Source organism: Anas platyrhynchos, chromosome 4 (assembly GCF_047663525.1).
Source record: "Anas platyrhynchos isolate ZD024472 breed Pekin duck chromosome 4, IASCAAS_PekinDuck_T2T, whole genome shotgun sequence".
NCBI lineage: Eukaryota > Metazoa > Chordata > Aves > Anseriformes > Anatidae > Anas > Anas platyrhynchos.
In genome coordinates this window covers 31,456,130-31,478,174 of record NC_092590.1, presented here as the reverse complement: position 1 = coordinate 31,478,174, position 22,045 = coordinate 31,456,130, and the positions used below count along the sequence as shown (strand labels likewise).

At 35.4% G+C, this 22,045-nt stretch overlaps 1 long non-coding RNA gene across 1 annotated transcript; it reads right to left on the bottom strand.

The window, feature by feature from the left end:
* Nucleotides 1-612: 612 nt before the first annotated feature.
* LOC106016052 (uncharacterized) lies at nucleotides 613-15,150 on the bottom strand. Its single transcript, XR_001188473.5, has 3 exons — nucleotides 14,844-15,150; nucleotides 2,742-2,817; nucleotides 613-1,633 (listed from the first exon to the last, which is right to left on the bottom strand). It is a non-coding gene; the product is annotated as an uncharacterized lncRNA (long non-coding RNA).
* Between the last annotated feature and the right edge of the window lie 6,895 nt (nucleotides 15,151-22,045).

The window sequence follows — 22,045 nt, the reverse complement described above, 5'->3', positions numbered from 1 at the left end:
GTTAAGTGTTTTGTAGTTGTACTCTGGCAAGTAGATTGTGTTTTGACAGTTCCCTTCATATTTGTGCAGAACTCCCAGCATCTTCCAAACAAGAAGAGACTTTATTTCATCTGAACACTGCAACTTAGCCTCCAGCATATAAGATAGCACTTCTCTTAGAATGAGGGTAGTGAAAAGCATGATGCATAATAAACATCATCATCCATTCAACCAAGGCATTTCAAATAATTTGAAAAGCAGAAACACCAACATGAAGATGTTCTACGAAAAGAATCATTTCATAGATGAACACTCTAATTGCAGTAGCTGTAACTGTGAAAGCACTTGTTTTCAAGACTTAAACACTTAAGAAACATTACTGCTAGGATTGGAACCCAATGTCATCTGTTGAAAGAGGGCTGCAAGTGATTGCTGGCCTGTTTTCTGCCTGCAGTTTCTTTGATGAAGCTCTCTGGAGGTGTTGTGTTCTGCATTTATTTTATCTATTCCTGCTACTAAGACACATGTGTAATTGTTTCATCATACTTTTAAAGCTAAAATGACACCATTGAAATTATTATTAAAATGTTTTATTAAATTTCCTTGAGGAATCTGTTACAAAATGTTGCTTAATCCTGTTATCTCTCCTGAACTTGAAGATTGAAAGTTGCTTGGAGATTTCTTACAGTGCTTATTGTATCTTAAGTGGAGAAAAAAAAAAAAAAGAATAAGAAAGGAAGACAAGTTTCCTAGTATATTTGAAATATGAAACCCAATACTGTTGTGACATTTAGCATTTATATTTTTTATGCTTTTTTATTCTAGTTGACAATACACAGTGATATGATAGATTATATGTAGAATAAGAAGAGTATTTTAATTAACAGAAAGAGCACAATAAATTTGAAAATATACTTCTGAAGACATTTCTTAACTTTTAGGTTAGTCTATTTAGGTAGTTTGGCAGCATTTTGTGTGTAACCAATTTCAGCGCTTCATCGCCATAATCAGCTACTTAGATCTTCCTTGAGATTTTTGTGTAACTTAAGAATTTTTGACAACATACAAAGCAAGAAAAAAGAATGCCCTGGAAATACTGTTTTTGAAGGTGTATGAAAACAGAATGGTAAAGTGACTGGTTTCAGCTGCCATATACTCTTCCATTTCTTCTCACTGCCCAATTTACCTCTCAGCAACTGTAGCATTGTTATCTGAAACTGCAGTCAGTTCACAGTGACAAATTGCTCCTCACAGCTCTAAATAAGGTCTCCAAGAAGCATGAAATGATACCAGTTCTAGGAAACCTGTTTACACATTCAGAGGTATCGTATGAATAGATTAATAAAAAAGCTTTTGTCTTCTAATATCCTGTGGTGGATCAGAGAAACCCTTCAGAAGATCTGAAGATGTCTCTTCTCTGATTTGGGTCAAGTGATGTCTAGAATTCTGCTAGTGTTGATTCAGGACAAAAACTTACACTGAAGAACCAAATCACATCACAGAAAATGCTTTGGTTCACAAGTAATTAACTGAAGAACTAAAACGACTTGAGCCTTTCATTAGAACTGTTCAGAACAGCATTTACTGCTCTTTCACATGATGTGGGTATAGTTATGAAGCTTGTCAAGTCCTCAGGTCAGCACCAGTCCTTCTCCTATAAATAAAAGGAGAAAAGATAGAGTGAGCATTTATGAATTTGATGAGTACTGGAACGATACTGGAAAAAGCACTTGAAACACACAAAGCTGAAGTTACAGTAGGGCTTTTTGCCAGCACAGTGACATCAAAAACCCACATCCCTATGTGTCTTTGCCATGCTTCTAGTTTCTACTTAGACTTTCCCCAAGTGGTCCAGAGTAAAAGGATGGCACTTCACACCACTCCTCATAATACTTCAGTTTTTAAATTGATAAAGGAAAGACTTTTTTTTTCCTTGTAGTCCCTCAAATTGCTTTCATTTAGACCTACAAAAATAGATAAGTACATGAGCTGAATGTCTTGTAAAATGACCAGCACTTTAGAGTGCTAACATCTGAATTGTCACTCTGACATCTGAGAATAATTACTCAAGGGAAGTGAAAAAGTCATTTTAAAACTTTGAGTTCTGTTTGCAGACTCTTAGAAAAAAAAAAAAAAAAAAAAAAAAAGTGAAGAAAGAAAACTCAGAAAACTAATCTTTGCTGTTACAAAAGGTACCCTTAAGCAGCACATGAACTCCACCTATTTCAGAGCGAACAATAGGAAGACTGACTTACTAAATCTCTTACTAGAGAAGGTCAGAAAGATGTAACAGTTGCTGGCACTTCCCTTGTATTAGACGATCTTGGTAATACATCTATATTAGTACGCTTGTACACCAATTTGCAGGGAGGATTTTGTCCAAGGCTGCTTGAAGGCTCATACGTTAAGTGGGATATTCATTGTCTCTGGTGGCAAAGACTGATGCCTCCATAGCATTAAGAATTCATGTTGTTCCTTATATAGTCCAGTTTTAAGGGGAAAATACAGGCTTATAATTTCAACAATTTTGAAAATATTGTTGCTATTTCAGAGCCTTTTTTCCACTTATCAGCTAAACTGCAAGGGAGATGAAAGTATTCCTGATCAGGAGCAGAAATCAGATCATCAACAGAACTTTCTGTATCATTGTTGCTAGTCACATTTCATTGCAACCAGATGAATCAATATTGTAGCTTACACAGGTGAGATATCTTGTTCTGAAACAAGATTAAAATAGTTACAGTACAGAATGTTTTACTCACTTCAAAGCTTCAAATTATGTACAGTTGGTACACACTCCTTTTTCATTCTGTGTATAAAGAGTTGGGCAGGCTATAACTAGATGAAAAGAAACAATATGTAAGTATATATATAAGTATATGCTTAGTATAGAAGACTTTCCCCCCAAAAATATATTTTAAATATGGAAAAATACACAACTTCATCTTACAGTCCCATTTTCCTCTTAATTTCTCCTTCCAAATGTAGCCAGTATTTCTCTGATAATTGAGCTGCCCAGTCAATTTCATCAATAACAATTCAAAACCGTTCACTGATGGGCTGACTAGTTCACCTCCAGTTACTCTAAGAGTTTGTGCAATTCATTTATCAACTTTTATTAGAACATATTAGATTGTTTTTCTAGTTACGATTTCAGCCCAATATTTGAAATTATATCAACATAAGCATAGTTTCATTAGTTGCCAACCAACTGCATCCAAGCTACATCTATAAATGTGATTTATTCTGTTATGTATAAATAGCTCAGATATTTAAAACATCTGCATAGCTGAAATCTTCATAGGGAGTCATATTTGGAGAGAGTAGTATGCTTTGTAAAATTGAACATGGCTCACCTCAGAGAATCACCTCAGAGAAAGAAAATGTTTCAGTAACCTGCTTGTTTATCTGACTATTGTAGTTTCCTGTGGTTCCGGCATGTCTCCCACAGTCTTCTGTGAAGACTCTGTGGTTATCAGAGCATTTTACTGACTGTCTCTGGAACCTGGAAGACCTTTTTTTTCTGTCCTGATGCATGTTCTCAATCAATCCATCACATTTTGGCTGCACAGCCTAGTATTCTTTCAGTGCTTGCAACAGTGTTTTGGGTAGACAGGCACTCATTAAAGTGTCAATATATGACAGACATTAGGCATGAAATCCGTGAAGAAATTAAAGAATGTAATTTTTAATCCACTTATGTAATCACTGAATCTAAAAGATGTTTCTCTCTGTGTTCAGATGATTTGAGGTAGATTTCTGCACACTTGACATCTCAGGTAGTGTTTCTTACATTGCAGTTTCATAATTTTAATTCAGCATAAACTGGCACTGCCAACAAAATAGATGGTTTTGCTCTTCCCCCAGTTTTCATTTTCTGTCCTATTCCTTGTGCCAGCACTGATGTTCACACAGACATGAGTGAGTGGGGGTAGGGAAGTGATCCAGTAAAAATTAAAACAGGCACCCCCAGGTTAGTTTCAGCCACTACAGTCCCAGATGCCACATTTCACTGTAGCTCTACAAATGCTAGGGCCAGTGTAAAGGGGCCGCAGGATGCGCAGTGAGCAGGTAAGAAGGAGCCAAAGGCAAGATTGTGACATTAGTTGCCAGTACCACTCTGTGCTGGATTTAGTTTGTTCTGAAATTGTGGGTCGCCACCTGAGTGACAGAGGCTTTAGTAACCAGTCCTCCTACTTGGCTTCTTCCAGTAAGGAAAAATCACGGTCAGCCTTTTCCTCAGAGTATATTGATGCAGGATGTGGATTTAGTAGATAGTTTTTTTCTCCTGTCAAAGTTATATGTAAATAAACACAATCAAATAAGCATTTAAATGTGTTTGCTCATACCTCAATACTGACTTCTGTGGAGGCATAGTACAATAGTAATCATAATGATGGTCATTGTAGAAGTACCAACACTCCGATAATCCTGCTATAATATTGTATCTTAGATTTATTCCAGCTTTGGCAAAGCAATCTCAGCATGTTTTTCTCATGTTTCTGTAAATTGCCATGTCACAAAGGAAACTAGAAGAAAAGCACACATCCCTACAAGATACTTGCTTGTTCATTGACCGGTGACTGAAATGTATTTCCTGCTTTAATTAATCTGAAAGACATGCTATTATGGGGATATATTATGGGGATGTTATATATCTGTTTACAGATTTTGATTACTGTTATGGTGCTTGGCTGCCTGCTGGGTTACACCATACAGCTTTGTGCTCGTTCCCCCTGACCCAGATGGATAGGGAAAAGAGTTAGAAAAAGGTAAAAGTGCAAGAACTTTTGGGTTGAAATAAGGACAGTTTAGTAAGAAAGGGAAAAGGAATAATAAAAGAATAAAAGAAACAAGTGGTACACAATGCAATTGCTCACCACCAGCCAACTGATGACCAGCCAGTCCCCAAACATCGGCAGCCACCCTGGCCAAATGCCCCATTTTTATTGCTGAGTGTGAGGCCAGGCAGTGTGGGATATCCCTTTGGGCAGCCTGGGCCAGCTGTCCAGGCTGGGTCCCCTCCAGCTCCTGGGGCACCCCCAACCCCTCGCTGGCAGGGCAGGGCAGCACAAGGAGCTAGGAAGGCCTCGCTTCTGGGCCAGCACTGCTCTGCAACAGCTCAAACATCAGTGTGCTATCAATATTATTTTCATCCTAAATCCAAAACAGCACCATACCAGCCACTATTAAGAACATTAACTCTATCCCAGCTAAAACCAAGACAATTACATAGCTAATAATCTTCTGTCAAGACCCAGGGTATTTAAGAGTTAAGGAACCATATCCAAGTTCCTAGCACTGAAATTTGTACTTCCTCCTATTTATGAAGGACTAGCCTGTTTCTTTCCTTTTTTTTTTTTTTTTTTTTTCCTCTCCAATGGACCACTGTTAAAAAACAGAAGAACAAAAGGACTATAACAAATTCTAAAAATTCCCTTTGAGACAAAACCTGTTTTGTAAGGAAAAGCATAAAAGACACATCTTTGAAATATCTGAAGAAAGCAGTATAATGTAAGATAACAAGAAAGTCCAGGAAACCTGCAGGTGAGAAAGTTGCCAATTTAGACTTACTGTTGAATGCTTTTTGAGAAAGCATTACATCCTTATAAATTATATTTCCATTTGTTCTTCACATTTCTTTTGGTACTTAGGTACTCCTTCCACAAAATATACTGATTTCTCTATCTGTTTGGCTGGAACATGATTGTGTTTCCATTGCATTCAGAATTAACTACAGAGAACCAGTGTACTTTTGACCTTCGGCCCTCCTATTGTAATTCTCTGTAGCTACAAAACAAACAAAACTTTAGAGGAAAAAAAAAATCTCAGAAAACAAAAATCCTTCTGCCTAGCAAAAAATAAAAAAAAAGCTGAAAGCACATTGCCTTAATGCTCAAATCTCATCACTGACTTCTCAGTGATAGGTAAGATCTGCATAATGCTCTTCCAAATAAAAGAGCTACAAGTGAAGTCAGCCTCCCCAATAGGCCTTGTGTCTGCTAAAAGCAGTCTGTTTGGAAAGCCACCTGAAGAAATATGGAATTCATTCATTCATATTTGATGCCTCTGAGCTCAATGTTTTCAGATAAAACTGAAAATCTTGTAGACAGAGTTGCCTTCCGATAACACCACCAGTAAAACATACTGGAAACAATCACAATTCAGAGCACTTACTCAATGACTTTTCAGACATAATAGAGTCAGAGAGCAAGCAAGCACATTTCACATTAGATACACAAGTTGTACTCAATGTACCACAGCAATCTAAAGAAAGCAGAAAGAAAAATTAGATGAGCATATTACACAGGTTATTCATTCTACTGGATGAAATAATATTCCATATCAGTCATTTAAAAGTAGCTAGAGGGAAGTCTGTGTACACATTGTGATTTTGAATGTTTGTGTCACTTTTAATTAAGGGTCCATATAGTTTGTTTCCCCATGAAATTTGCAACAGTGAGTTACACATCTCCATTTCTTTCCAGAAACACATCTAAATAATTTAGCTACCTTCATGACATACTTGCACCTTCATTAGCCTCTAGGGATGTCATAAAATTTCTCCCTCTGCTTTGCCTCCTTATTCTTGGTTACCTATCTAGGGAATTTGTTTTTCATTCTGTCCCCCTGTCTGCAGTGCCAGGAATTTTATATACCCTCTGCTCTCCTGTCATACTATGTTCCTGTCTTTTCTTGTTCATTTGATCTAATCCCATCTCCTTTTGATAGTAGTAATTTGTTGTTGTAGATACAAAGCTCTTTGGGAACCAAGGAGCACAGACCCAGAAGAGACCTGGCTCATCAATTCCAGGTCTCCTGCAATCTCAGACAATCATGTGACTCGTGTTTGGTCCAGATGGACTGAAAAAACATCCACTTTGTGCATCACAAAAGAGAAAATTTATTTTTGTTTTATGAACTGTGCAGTAAGATAAAAAGTAATACCACTGCACTGCCTCCAGAAGAAAGTAAAACAGACTATGTGAAAGGATAAAAGTCATTCATGTAGCACTAAGCGGCCATTGTTTACATAAATTACCTCAGTTTTGACCAGGTGAAGGGAGAGGTACAGTGCAAATAGGATCAACAGTGTCAATATCCAGTCTCCCTTTGGAGGGGAGGGGATGAAACAGGGAACAAAACAGAAGGAATATTGTGCCACAGAAAAAATCCACTCTGCCTGTACATCTGGAATACTCAATGCAATCCCTCATCTCAGAGAGGATCAAGTAGAGCTGGAACAAATGTGGAAAAGGTTCTGTACAAAAAAGACAGCTTTCTCCAGCCTGCAAAAAAGACAACCAAAATGTACTGTCAGGGAAGCTTATGAGTGATATGAATAAGAAACAACACTTTACAATGACAAGACGCATTAAAATAATGACATTAAAATATTAAAACCTGCTTGAGGCAAGTCAAAATGGAAAAAAAGACAGATATATTTTATTTTTTTTTTACACAACACACATAAGTGCGCTTTGGAGCTCCTTTCCACATTTTTTTTCCCTGGATACCAGATTTTATTAATTGGAAAAATAATATCATTGCTTCAGAAATTTCCTGAGCTACAGATTGCTGCAAGCTAAAAACACCTATGCTAGCTTTGTTAATTATGTTTTTCCTTTAGACAGTCACCATCATCCATTCCTGCAGACAGGATATTCATCTATATGAGTCTTAGGTCTAAACAAATACAGATGTTTTTGTGTTCTTTCTCAGAGTGGCAGTTCTGAGTGCCCAGTTCCACTGAGACTTCCTAACAACCAGAAGTCCTGAAGCAATGGCTACTTCACAGGAAGTCTCTGCCCGATATGCTTATATATACATGGTAAGTCAGATATGGTAGCAATGCTCTGACTCTCAGAGCAATTTATTAACATAGACATGATTGGCTTGGCATTGCCTAAGAGTCAGATATACTAGATGTGTGCTGCATAGTGTGTTTAGCTTTATTTCTGTGCATAATTTCCCTGAGAGACATATATGCATCTTAGCCAACAATAAAAATCAATTCAATTTCAGAAATGGCTTTCTATTCCTACTCAGAAGGTTAATTTCCATCACAATCTGGCTCTCTAAAGCACAAAGCATTTTTCTTGAAATAAATAAAAAAAAAAAGTACTATATCTTCATGTTGTATTTTAGTGATAATTAGTGGATGCCTCTCACAAAAAAAAAATCATTCAGTTTAATTCAGGAAAAGTTGTGTCTTAATAAACTTATTTCTCTTATTGTTTAGATTAATTAAACCAAAGAAGTCAAAAATTCAATTTGTTAGTATTTAATATCTGTTTTTTTTGCATTTTTGAGGTATGCAATAGACTTATTTTGCTTTTGCTGTTCAAGATCAATTCAGAAAAAAATAGAAAAGTATTGATTGATTTATGGATAAAGCAAAAAAGAAAAAAAAAGAGGAAAGTCATATGCTAGCAAAAGTTACAATTGAATGGATTTATCCTCATGTAGCAAGTCTCTACAGTCAGGATGTTGTTTGTGCTTTTGGGCCTTCTCTTTTATCTTCAGATTCTGTTTGCTATAATCTGGTGTACTTCGTGTACTTCCATCAGAAACAATTGAGACAGTATGGGAAAAGTACCATAACTTCACTAGAAGCTTCCACTCAGAAGCAACGTGTACTTTGCTGTCCAATGTGTGCTGCCCCTATTCAAGATCATAGTTTGTTAGATATTAGAAACTAGTCTGCTTTTTTTTCAAGAAAGCTTTTTTTCTTTTTTCTTCAAGAAAGTGAGGAAGAAGGAAGAGCAGAGTTTTATAGTTAAAAAAAAAATGAGTAGAGAAACACAGTTCAACAAGATTATTAGAAGACTTGTCATCTGATTTCACACCTGTGATGAGCTCCTTGATAAGTAATTATTGCTTAATCCCATCAGTGAGAAAGATATCCTTCATCTTGTGGCCAGAGAGTGGCACTTGAACTTTAAAAAATCATGGCTGTCTTTTGTAAAAGTAAGAGATGCCTATAATTTCTTTAACTGAATTTTCTTTCTCAAGTAACTCAATATATTCAAAGGAAATACAATCCAGAGATGCTCGTTCGTTTTTCTGTTCATCTGGGAATTCTGCCTATTGGAAATGATTTCCTTATTTCCACAAAGCTGAAATCACGCATACACAAAACGGCTACGTGCATACACATACAAAAGTAAGACAGCTTTGTGTCCCTGCTCTTTAGGCTTCTTAGGTAACTTTTTTGTGTGCGTGCGCCAAAATAGAGGACAGTTTCAGCTGCAGATGAATTGATGAGGAAAATAAAGAGAAATTTTGGACAGCATATTCTGCAAGTTTGTAAGTTTCGTCAGACTTGCTTCCTTGTTCTTCAACCTATGTCTTCCTCACTGAGACAGCTGGGGCTTCTGATCAAATTTCTCATCTATCCATTCTCTAGAAATCAAAAGAGTACCTTAACTTAGCAATACTGATGTTTATATCTTTTCTCTCCAGCAATGAGATAGAAATGTCATTGTGCTTGGATGAGCTCACTACAAGAGTGAAAACTGGGTCTGGCTGGGATGGAGTTACCTTTCCCAGCAGCAGCCCATACAGTGCACTGTAGCTAGAAGGGCCCTGATATCACACCAATGTTATGGCTATTGCTGCACAGAGCTGGCACAGCACCAAGACTCCCTCCAAACTCCCCAAAGCCAGCAGGCTGGGGGTGGGCAAGAGGTGTGGAGAGGACATCCCCAGGGCAGCTGACCCAAACCCACCAAAAGGATGTCCCATCAACAAAGCTGGAAAATTGTTGTCCGCAGCAACAAAAGCTGGAAAATGGGAAGGAGAGGACTTCTTACTATGAATACATCTGTCCTCCTAAATAACTGCTACATATACTGATACCCTGCTGCCCAGGGTGCACACAAACATGGCTTGTTGACGGGAAGTAGAGAATAACTGTGTTCCCCCCCCCCTTCAGTTTGTCACAGCCCCTGCTTGCTTCCCCCCCCAGGGAAAGCAGATATTTTTGCAACTATATTGAATGTTTCTCTCTTATTTTTTTTTAAAAACCCAGTGCTATTGTACTTACTCTTAGTAACTTACCAAGGTTACAGCAAGATAACCTACAATAGTTAAAGAAACAGGAAAATATAAAGGTCCTTGAAAGACAATTACTCACGCAAATAAACAGCATGTTCTTCATTTTAATTACTTCTTTGTCACATGCATGTAATCTTTTCTGCACTCAATTTCTTCTTTGTCATCTGTTATTATGCCATATAGTAAAATCACTCTGTGATTTGTATTTAAGATCAATGAAACTTGTTTTAGGGGGCTGGTGTCCTTCATGAAGCTAACCAGTATTGGATGAAGGAATAGTATTAACAGAACTTTTATCATATTGCAATGGGTTTGTTTAGATAATGCAGTGATTACTCAGCTAGGTATTCTTAGATGCCTCCTAATTATAAATTGTGATAAAAAAATAGGAATAGCTAGGTGCTTTTGTCAGGCAAAATTTTATTTTTGTTCCATAAAAAGTAGATTGTGATGTTAGTCATGAATTCAAAATAAATAACAGAACAGATTCCAGTAATATCAGTGAATTCAAAACTAAAAATTTGGCATTTAATCAAATTGTTAATAATTCCAGATGGTACAACCCTGTCTGAAGCATGTTCAGAACACAAGTTCACCAATTACAGTTCTTGTTCTGATTTAAATTTTTTTCACAGACAGAACATTTCATTTTCTGATCTCCATTTAGTGAACATGTCTAAATTTTGCACCAGCTGATACCCTCCTGAAGAAAGGCAGTATTTATATATTGATGTATTCTCCATATTGTTCTAATACGGTGTTTCATGGACATTTCAGTTTGAGAGATATAAAAGCTAGCTGACATGCAATTGTATTGATGTGGAAAGTTAATGAGGAACAAGTTACTGAAAGTTAATAAGAAGCTCAACACCTTGCTGGCTTCTCCAGTCCCTTTTCCCTCCACCTAACTGGGCTGAGAAGGTCCATGTGTAGCTGAGGTGCTTGCAGGCACCATGGTGGACCTTACCAAGCTTGAATTTCTACAAATTCATAAAGGGGCAATGACTGTAGAAAAATCCAGTCATGGGCTGTAACATCTGTTGAAGAGACTGTAAAATTTCCTTTGACCACAGCACACTGGGATAAAAATGCTACTTGTTTATTTCACAAATCAATCTCAAAGTTAATTTTACTAGCAGTTATTCTGAACTAGCAAATAAAAAGACTTAATTCCTGTCACATAAAAGTAATCCAAATTCAGAGAAAATATGGAGCTTCTCTTAGGTTTATGAGAGAAAATGTAAACATCTGTAAACCTTACAATGAAAATGAAATGAAAATTATCTTGTATTTTTTCTTATGCTGTTTCTCACTGTATCAGTGAACCTTCCTATCACTGCTGCAGGAATCTTTAACACAAAGTTTCAACACACAGATTGAAAAAGAAAGTTTGATCCTTAGACTTTGATTAGAAGTGATCATAACCATAATGCTCTGCTAGAAAACATAAGGAAGCACTTTATTGCACAAAAGTAAGTGTTCTTTCTCATGAGCATCAATTCAAAGTTTGCAGCATTAAAAAAAAAAAAAACATACACAAACAGTCCACACTGAGGTATGTCTTTATTAATTCAAGCATTAAATGCCAATCATTCAGTTTCCAGGTTCAAACCAGGGCTTTTGTTCCTGCAAGTGTCTTTTTTTTTTTTTTTTTTTTTAAGTGAAAGATAAGCACACATACACACAAGTGTGACTTCCAAACAGATTCATTCATAATATTGGCATATTATTTGCTCCACTGTATCTTGTTCCTTTTCAGAGAAAACAGTGCTTAGCAGAAGCTGTTCTTGCTCAAAACTCTGGTTTTTAGAGTCTTACATAGATCTAATCTCATCATTTTCTCCTATACTGTCCACAGAAGGCTATTTGAAGAGTGAGCACAGAGCAGTCAACAGCACATTAAAAACAGCAGCAACCTGTATATCTCACTGTCCATGGATGATCAGTGGCATCCCATAGAGATCTTTATGCAAGATTGAAGTGGTAGTGCTTCAAAAGCATTTTGAAGGATTAATGCAGAGAAATGTTCCCCTTCCCAGAAATACTTAAGCTGCATAGCTTTACTATTTTCTATTATACAGATGACGTATCTCATTTAAAGTAATATCAGTACTAATTAAGCAGAATTTGAACATTGATGACTATCTTTGAAGAAAACATAATAAGGATTATTCATTTCTAAGTTTGAGGAACCCCAAAAGATAAATGCAAAAATATTTTTTAATTGTTAAAGATGAATACTGCATTGCAGATGCTTTAGGGACTGGTATGACATACTGTCCACAATTTGAAATGGTACAGTTCACAGCAGACTTCTTTGACAATGCAATATTGCTCAGATGTAAGATCTTGAAGCTTGTAACAATTTCCCCAGAGAGGCTTTTGGAGAAGCTACATGATATGCAACACTTGCTTTTTGTTAGAAAAACACATCCCATTGCTTGACACTTGAGATTTATATGACCAAAACTCTCTGGATATATTTTAGAGACACCATCACTGTAAAATAATGAGCTGTAAAAACAAACAAAACAACAACAACAACAAAAAACAAACAAACAAAAAAAAACACAGGGGTCTATTGGTCATACTTAGCAATACAGAGAGACTAATGCATTCAAATGTTACATCAATATCCATGTAATTTGGGGAAAATCTACAGGTTGCATAAAGGCAGGAAGTAGAAAGAGGAACTTTTCTAAACAGGCAATCATGTTATGTTGCTTCCTTAAAGCTGTGTATATAGGATTCTTTGCAACCCTCAGTGCCATGTTTTTGATGTATTTTCTATTGATAATGCTATGATTTGTTGTTCTGTTGTATACATTGTGTTTTTGACTCTATGCTTTGTACTGTGAGCATAAGAAAGAGGAAAGGAATTTCTAGGTAAACATTGTGACAGATTTACTGTTTTTTTATTACATTTACTGTTTTTTTATACAATTACTCCCATTTGTGAAATTTCTGCTTTGGCAGAAATACAATTGAGGATACCCTAATCTCAGTGCTAGCACTAAGGAAATGATCAGATAAGGGCAAGAAATTGAATAAGCACAGCTTGGAAAGTTCTTCTCAATATGGATATTACTATTATCATGCCAAAACCTGATACTTTGACCATATGCACTGTCCTAGTCTGTTGTAGCATGAAATTCAGCACATTTTTGTAGGCTGACTCTAAGAGGCATATTCCCTTTGACTATGCTACTGCATGGTTGGTGTAAGAGATTCCATAGTCTCAAAAATTCTTATTTGCTGTATTCATAAATCAGGACACCAAAACAATTTAGACAATGCCAGACACTTAAAATCGCGTAAGTAAAATGAAATGGGTCATCAGTCAAATTACTGGTTTCATGGAGACATACGTTGTACATAATATTTCAAAATCTTCAACTTCTTACCAGTTAGAAGTTCCCATCGCATCACATTAAAGACATTTTGGAAAGTTTTCTAAGGGGATACACTTTTCCACATTTAACAGGAACCTCATACTTCCAGAAACTCTGTGAGGCTTAACTATATGTTAAAAACAATACCTGGTTCACAGAGACAAAAGAAAAAAAAAGTCCCCTTACAGTCTCCCTCGTTTCTGTTGGAAAAGGGGTATAGAACAGCAAAACAGAAGAAAGTTTTTTTTTTCTTTTGTACAAAGGAAAACTGTATTATTCTAATTTATTGTAATTATTCAAGAAGGTGAAAGTAGATAAAAATGGATATACATTCAATGCAGTAAATACTCAATAAATAAGAATCTCTATTTGTATTAGTTTTACCAGTATCCTGGCAAAAAAGACTCTCCAAAGATATTCCCTAATCATTCCTGACCTCAGAGAACAAGCTGTGATAGTACTTATTTCGTATGGAAAAATGTTTTTGCAGTAGTGGATCATCATCATTTGAGGCATTAGATATACTTGCTTCTGTGGTAAACTGTAACAACTATCTCAGTCAAACTCCAAGGTTAAAAATCTACAGTAGTTTGGCAATATTAAAACCAGATTGATTCAGGGAATTTATTGAAGATACAGGCAGTAACTTCTATTAAATGTTATGTTAAATAATCACATTAAACAATAATTAATTACTTTAAACAATAATGAGTGACAATGATTGCATAAATGAAAATATTCCCAATAAAATACTTTTTGATTAAATCTAAAATTCTCAATATGTATTATTTAAAATTATGAAGCTTTAAATAATTAGAATTCCACAAAGAACTTACATGCTAGCAATTTAATTCTAGCATATTTTTTCCCAATACACTAGAAAACCTTTCCTTCTGCCAACAATCCTGTCTCAGTTTTGTCACTGTAGGAATCACCACCTATCACATACTTTGCTTTATTATACTGCATTTTTATTTTACTCAACGCTGGTAAAATTGACCATGGCTCATCACATCTTCATTCATGTATGAATTACAAAATCTAGTTTACTTCATCCATGGTCTATTTCTCATTAGAAATAAATCCAATTTGCTTTTTCTGTTCTGCAAGTACAGCTGCAGAATTGGAGTACAACTCCAATTTCCAGTTTCCCCCACCACTGAAAATTGCTGAGGTCTATTTGCCTAATGTGACTTACCTCATTTTAGTTAATAGCATTGAAGCATCCTAAAGCTAAAAGGATGAGATGAAATTGAGATCCAAAGTGGTTTTTGTACAGGAAAATATTAATTACAGTATTTCAAACTACCCTCATTTATTAAACCTAGGAATAAAACAGTTTAAGTCCCTATTTATTATACATTATGTGTGGTCTAGAATAGTAATGTCAAAGTAAGACAGCATTTTTCTTACCTGTTTTGTTATTTGGCGTGTAGTATAGCTTCTTCAGTGAAAGAAATGCAGGTATTGATGCTGCCTCAATCCATGCTAGGCTTTACAATATATACAGTACAACAAATAACATAGCACATAGCACCTTGCTGCCTGAAAAATGCCATTTGAACAAGCACATGCCTCCTGTGTCTTCTGTACTGGTGACAAGCATTGGCAGTACACGTTGGTACAACATGGCTATTTACACCAGATTGGTAATTTTTCAGCAACCCAGGCTGAACTATCAATGCAGGCCACAAAGATCTTTGAACCCAGTTGCTGAAGATCTTGAAATCCTCCCCCCAAAAGAAAGTAATTACCCCAGGTGGGACTAATATAAGGTTAGCCCCATGTCCTGGCTAGTTAGCTTAACCATTAGCACTTGGTTAAAATTTCATTAAGGCTACACTGGGAGGGGGAGGAGATAAATCAAGACAAATCAATAACAATAAATGCAGCTGTTTCCCCTTATATCCATTGTGTGTTAAGTGATTCTGGCATCAAAACTAATTATTTTCAGAAAAAAAAAAATAAATGTCAGAGATGTAGCCAATGTTACACTGTAATCTGTGAGAGTATCATAACCTTGAGAATTTCTTGGACCTGGTTTATTTTGGTTCTGGGTTCTATACAGATATCTGGAAGGGCTTATCTCAACACACTGACTGTGCTAGCTTTTGGATGTATCTAATTATACACCTAAAAGTAAAATGAGGATCATTGCCAATGCATAGTTACCAACACAATCACTGATGAAATAGAGGAAAACTCATGCTGTGGATGGTTTGGCTTGAAGCCCTGGATGTCTTATAAAAATTTAGATGTCATTAAGAAAAATCCATTGTTTTCAGAGTTATTATTTCCCTGCTGAGAAAACATTCTCCAGTCTGCAAAACCAGCATATTAGCTTAGCATGAAAAAACAATCTTATGGCATTTATTTCCACTAGGATGCTAGAAACTCTAATGAGAAATTGAATGTGAAAATATGTTTATTGATGGGAAGAGAACAGGCTTAGAGAACATAAACTTTTCCATTTTTTTTCAGTTATCAGGGGTTTCATCTAGTTCCACAAACACATACTGTTTAATAAGCTACACTGGAGTAAGAGAGAACCTGTAGTGTCCCTTGCAGTCATCACTGGATTTATTTTATTTTATTTTATTTTATTTTATTTTATTTTATTTTATTTTATTTTATTTTATTTTATTTTATTTTATTTTATTTTATTTTATTTTATTTTTGTATTACACAAGGTTGAAATCTGAACTACATACATATGGAAGAAAATAAGAAAATATAACAACCTCATCTATCTGTGTCAAGTCTGCTTGCTCCTTTCCTGAGATACACTCGCTTACCCAGGCTAAACATCCATTGCTCCAATCCACTTTCCTTTGCAATTTTCCATACATGAAAACATGATAAAAAATTGACTCAGGGGCATGAATATCCTGCATTTAGCTCCATTTCTGGGCTGATGTGTGTTACACTTTAACCCTCCCTTGTGTTGGCCTTCAGACACAGCAGAGAAGGCTGCATGTACTGCATCTTTTAATTTTGCTCTGGTGGTATAACCATTTATTCTGAACAGCAAAGGAATCAGACTGTATTGTGCTGCTTACTTTATACGGCAAGTGGTTTGTTTTTAAGAAGGGGAGGAACAGTGGAAGTAGTTAAATGAACTAAATGCCTGAAAAATATTTTAGTCCAGCAGTGTTGAACCTGAACTCTTGTTTTCATTCACAGCACAGGAACACACAAAGGATAACCCTTCTCACATAGGCTGTACTGAGACTGCCTAAGGACGTGGTCTAATGCTCTCCTTAACTGCATTTACTTACAGTCCCAGCTAAGATGATAGGCAAAACCCGATCTCTGAGCACATAACACTCTTACCCTTTATTCTGAAGTATCTAGAACTTACTTTCAATCCTTAGTTTATCGTACAGGATCAAGAAGACATTTAAAAGTGTTCAGAGATTCCTTTTCTGTAGTCTACTGATCAGGTACCACATACTTACCTTGTACTGCGTACTAAAAAAATAGTCAAGATGTTTTCTTACATATGAAGCAATCTGGATGCAGAAAGCACACGTTTTTCAAGCAAAACCTTCCAGTATAAAAGGCAATTAGGCACCTCCATAAGATGCATGGCTGTCAGGCTGATTTGAAAATCTATACTTCAAACAGGAAATAATTTAGGATAATAATCATTTCAAATATGAAATGTAATCAAGGAGAGGGCAGCTAAGATGAATGCAATCTATTTATGGTGGAGGCAGGTGAGAGAGTTATATTATCTCCATAAATTCAGCTTTGCTCTTTTCTATGAGTTATTCAATCTTTCATAAAAGTTGCAACTGAATGTAGGAAGATATACCTATGGAAGTTCTGTTTTTGTGGGAGTTTTTTGATATTAAGTTATTGGGAGCATGTTTTCCTACCTGAATGCTAATACATTGATGAATTTAAAAATTTAAGATTTTGAACTTACCACTTGTGTAGTCTAACCAATGGGAATTTATGTCAAATTAAAATTAACTAGGGAAAGCAGAAAGGGTGTACATTTTTACAATAAAAATATTAACATCTCTTTAAATCCTGACAACATTTATTGCTATCATTCCTGTTATGATCAAGTACCAGTTTGCTGCTTTCCACATACTAGCCAAGAGTTACTACTCCCAAAACAATATCACAAAAGGATTCCTTGTTACTCAGTCTGTAATAAACCTATGCTTGCCTTCAATTCAAAGGTGTTTGTGGGTGGTTGTATATCTTTAAATAGCATCAGATTTGTGATTAAATTATGTAGATAATTATGCTACACAATAATAAACAGGAATTGTAACCTTGAAAGTAAAGCAATGGCTATTTTATTTAGACTTCACAAAACAGTGCATTATTTTGACAAAACCAATGCATAATATGGATTTAGAGTGTTTAACTTCAGGGAAGTTCCTGGTGTTCATAATTGGTTCAATCATTGCTTCTCTATAAAAAAAAAAAATAGAGAGTCTGAATATTGGTCATCTGAATTCTACACTGTTAAACAGAGATGGTAATAATTACCCCAATGGACTCATAATTATTTTCACCACACTTAGCAATCAACCTCCTTATTGCCTAATGGCATCTGTCAATATACTGAAAACTGCAGTTTGATGGAGAAAAGGAGAAGATGACTTGTGGGTCCACAAATAACAGAGATAAGGGGAAGAAAAGTAGTAGATTGGACATACAGATATTAGCTGTCCTTACTAACATACCACATGCACATGAGCCAGGGAAACAAAGGACACAAAGAACTAGTAAGTTACATTGATTTACTTTATTATCTGATAGCTCTGTCTATGTAAGCACTATTTTACATAGTGCTTAATCTAATACTTTTTTTTTTTTTTAGCTAACAAAGAGAAATTAAATTATTGGTATTACAAAAGCAATTTGTTCTCTTAGCTACTTTTGATTACTTCTAACGCTTTCATCTAATTTATAATAGAAAATGTACAGAAATGTATTTCTAAATCAAAAGGGAAGGTCTACATCTAGACCAAAGAACAACTCCGCCGTTGCAGTGGACCCAAGTCATCAATATCCCATGCCATCTCTTCTAGTATTGTATGCTCGAAAATGAGGGAGGAATTTCCTTTTCCCAGAGGAAAGCAAAAAGCTTTGGAAGCTGCATTTTTATAAATCTCATACTGCTTTTTTTTTGGTTGCGATTGTTGTTTTTCCCACTCTAATTAAACAAATCTAAATTATAGTAATGGATATGGTCAAAATTAAATGAGACACGGTACACTAACCCAGGGTCTGAAGATCCAAAACCAGTGAATCATTACAGATTGAAAATTGTTCTTCAGAAGTTTTTATGATGGCAACATGATCAATGAGCAGGTATTTTAAGTACTACCTCTGCTGCTGGTCTTTCATTACAAGGTTATGCAGACATAGATATTACACTGAAAGAGCCAAAAAAAAACCCTCTTCTGTAAGTTTTTTTTAACGTGTGTTTGTTTGTTGTTTTTTTTTTTTTTTTTTTATATATACATATAGATGTATGTTTAAGGATGTATAAAATCATATATTAATCTTTATTTTTCTGATTAAAGATTGAAAGTGTTGTTCCACCAACACTTCTTTACTGGTATGGCTCGCCTTTAAAGGCAGAACATACATTTTTCTACATCCTGTCAGCAGCTTGCTTATTACTAAATATTAAATAGTTGGAAGCTGACAAATAGTCCTGTGAATAGTCCCAGTAGGAATAGTAGCTATCAGCGAGGGAATTACAACATTCGATCACATCCCTGAAACTAAGCAGAGTAGAAAAACGTGTTTCATTTCTACATGCCAAACTTCTAAGCAAAGTTAGGTTTTAACTATCTGCTGAACAGAAGTAACAAAAGCTTATAAAGCTGAAGCTAACAAAACTATTTCCAAGAAAGACTGATGAAGTATTATGTAGGTATTCTATCTCATTTTGCCTCTTTTTTTATTTTTCTTGCCTTTTCTGTCTCAATTTTGATTCATTTTCCAGCACCACAGTATGTACAGACATGAAGTTTGGTATGGTTTGCAGAACTGGGCAGTAAACCAACACTTTTCCTTCCTTGTTTGTATGTTACATTTGTTACATTAAAAAAAAAAAAAAAAAAAAAAAAGGAAAATAAAATTTGAATTTTCAAAACCTTACAAATGTAAGTTCATTGCCATAGTGACTAGAGCTTGTTTCTCAAGCTTAGTCTTTCTACAATAACAAAGCTATCACCCACACATCTCTGAGCTTATTCTTCCTGGTATAAACATTTTAATACATAGTACCACAGAATAAGTACAGTACATATGGGTTTGTTTTTTTTTTTTCTTTTTCTTTTTCTTTTTTTTTTTTTAAATAACAGAAAAGAGTGTGAACTGCACATGTGTTCAGAATAATTGTGGAAACATATGAAGACAGGAGTTTGCAAGGGATTTGTGTGGCTCTAGTTTTCATCTTATATTTTTAAAGATCATCTAAGGACTCAACTGAAAAAGTGAAGATATATCTTTTTTTTTTTTTTTTTTTTTCTGAAGTCATATTCACCTTAGGCAATTTGCAAACTGATTTTCTAAAGCAACAAACATTGTTACAGATTCTAAGATGAATGTGATCTGAAGGTCATGCTCCCAAGCTTCTTTTCTATTTCTCCTTCAACGTTCCTTTGGTTATGCTGTTTTTTTTTTTTTGTTTTTTGTTGTTTTTTTTTTTTCCTTGAGTTAAAGCCCCCTTTAGGAAAAAGAGATGAAAAGTTATAGCACAGACATTCAGTATCCTTTTGCGAATCTCCCACCTGGTTCTCCACAGAATATTCCTGATGGGGCTTCATAGTCCCATGCCATTATTTCTGAGATAATGAATAGGATACCTGCCTTTTCATATTTCATGATCACTTTCTCTAACAATAAAATAATATTTCAGCACACACAAACATGGAATGCAACAATATTTCATGCAGAAGAATTAGGAAAGAAGATAAATGATTTTAATTTACATGAAAAAGGGTGGAATTTATTATGAGATTGCATTTAACATCAGTGATTCAGTAATATTATGATAGTGGGTAAGGACTATCAATGCATCTTTATAAAGTAAGAAAGCCACCAAAAATGTTTATTTTGAACAAAGCTGGGCTTTATGCCACCAATAATTTTTTGCTTGTTTGTTTCTTTGTCTGTTTGTTTGGGGGGAAGGGATTTTAAAAGCATTTTAGTGCTTAATTTCATGATGTTATGCAAATGTAACATTTTATTTGAAAAAAGATGAAAATTCATTTTGAAGATTTAAAAAATGCCGTTTTCTTGTTTCACAACAGCATTTTTCACTAAAGTGTTATCCAGATTAAGAGACAGGCATGTCTTAAAAGGTTAAATAACCCTGAAGAGTACAGATGTTTGTGTTTGTTTGTTTGTTTTCTGAATGAAACACAAACCTGGAACTCTCACATAATCCAAAACATATTTTTCCCTGATTTTTTCACTTTGATCATGAAACAGAATGATCTGTAATTATTTCAACTCCTATTTCACTGTCCAATGAAGCTACTGCATGTTCTCCTCATATATTCACCATGCTGGGTATTTGCCAAAGGATTTCCATGCTCTTTTTTCTCTATTGGCAACCTACTGCCTGTAGGGAGATAGCTGCAAATACTGTTTCTCTCTCTGATCCTAGTCATCATCTTCTCTCTGATTCTTAACTGTGATCCCTAGTCATAAAGGACATTGGCAGTAATTTTTGTTGGCAGTAATTTTTGTTACCAAAACTATTTCTGTTCTTATCTTCACCATTCTAGCAGTTCCTTATTGATGGCCACTTTCCTGACTTCTGATTTTCTTGCCTTGTTTTGCATAAAATCTGCATAACAGGACTTCATGGGTTCAGTACTCATTGTGACAGACTGCCCTCACCCATCTTACTTGGGTATGAAACTACTCCTTCCAGCTACAAAACTTCATGAGTTCCAGGATGAAGAAGAAAGCTTTTCTAAAAAAGCTATCTAAAGGCAACATAAATCACATACATATAAAGACAACTCCATTCTTGATACTTCCAATTGTCACCTGTTACCCCCACAACATTTTGAAGGCTTGCCTCTCAAATCGTGCCACAACTTCAAGAACTAGCAGACAGACTTGCCAGGTTTTAGAGCTATAATTCCATTAACTTGCTGAGCTGTAAGAAAACTGATTGTATTATCCAATACCCACTATAGTGGTTTCTTCAGTCTCCCCAGTATTAAAAATACTAGTTTATGCATTATGATATGGATTGTTTGGAATTGTGCACAGTAACATTAAGACATCTACTGTGGGTGTTGTTAGTCCTGCAACACAGAAACATACGTATAAATATCACAGTGCATTTGTGCAGACAAACCTGAACTGTTCCTAACCAAGTTGAGGTGATTAACTCAAGAATAGCATCATGCCAACTTGGCTCCTAGCAGTGCTTAAGGAATGTATTGTGTATTCAATTATAATGAAGGCCAAGCCTCTCATAAAACAAAACAAAACAAACAAACAAACAAACAAAAACACTTTGAGAAACAATAAAAAAGTGTCTCTTCAAGCAGTCTGTACAGAAGAAGGACTTACCTCTTATCATTCCTTGAAGATTTATCTTATCCTTTTCAGCT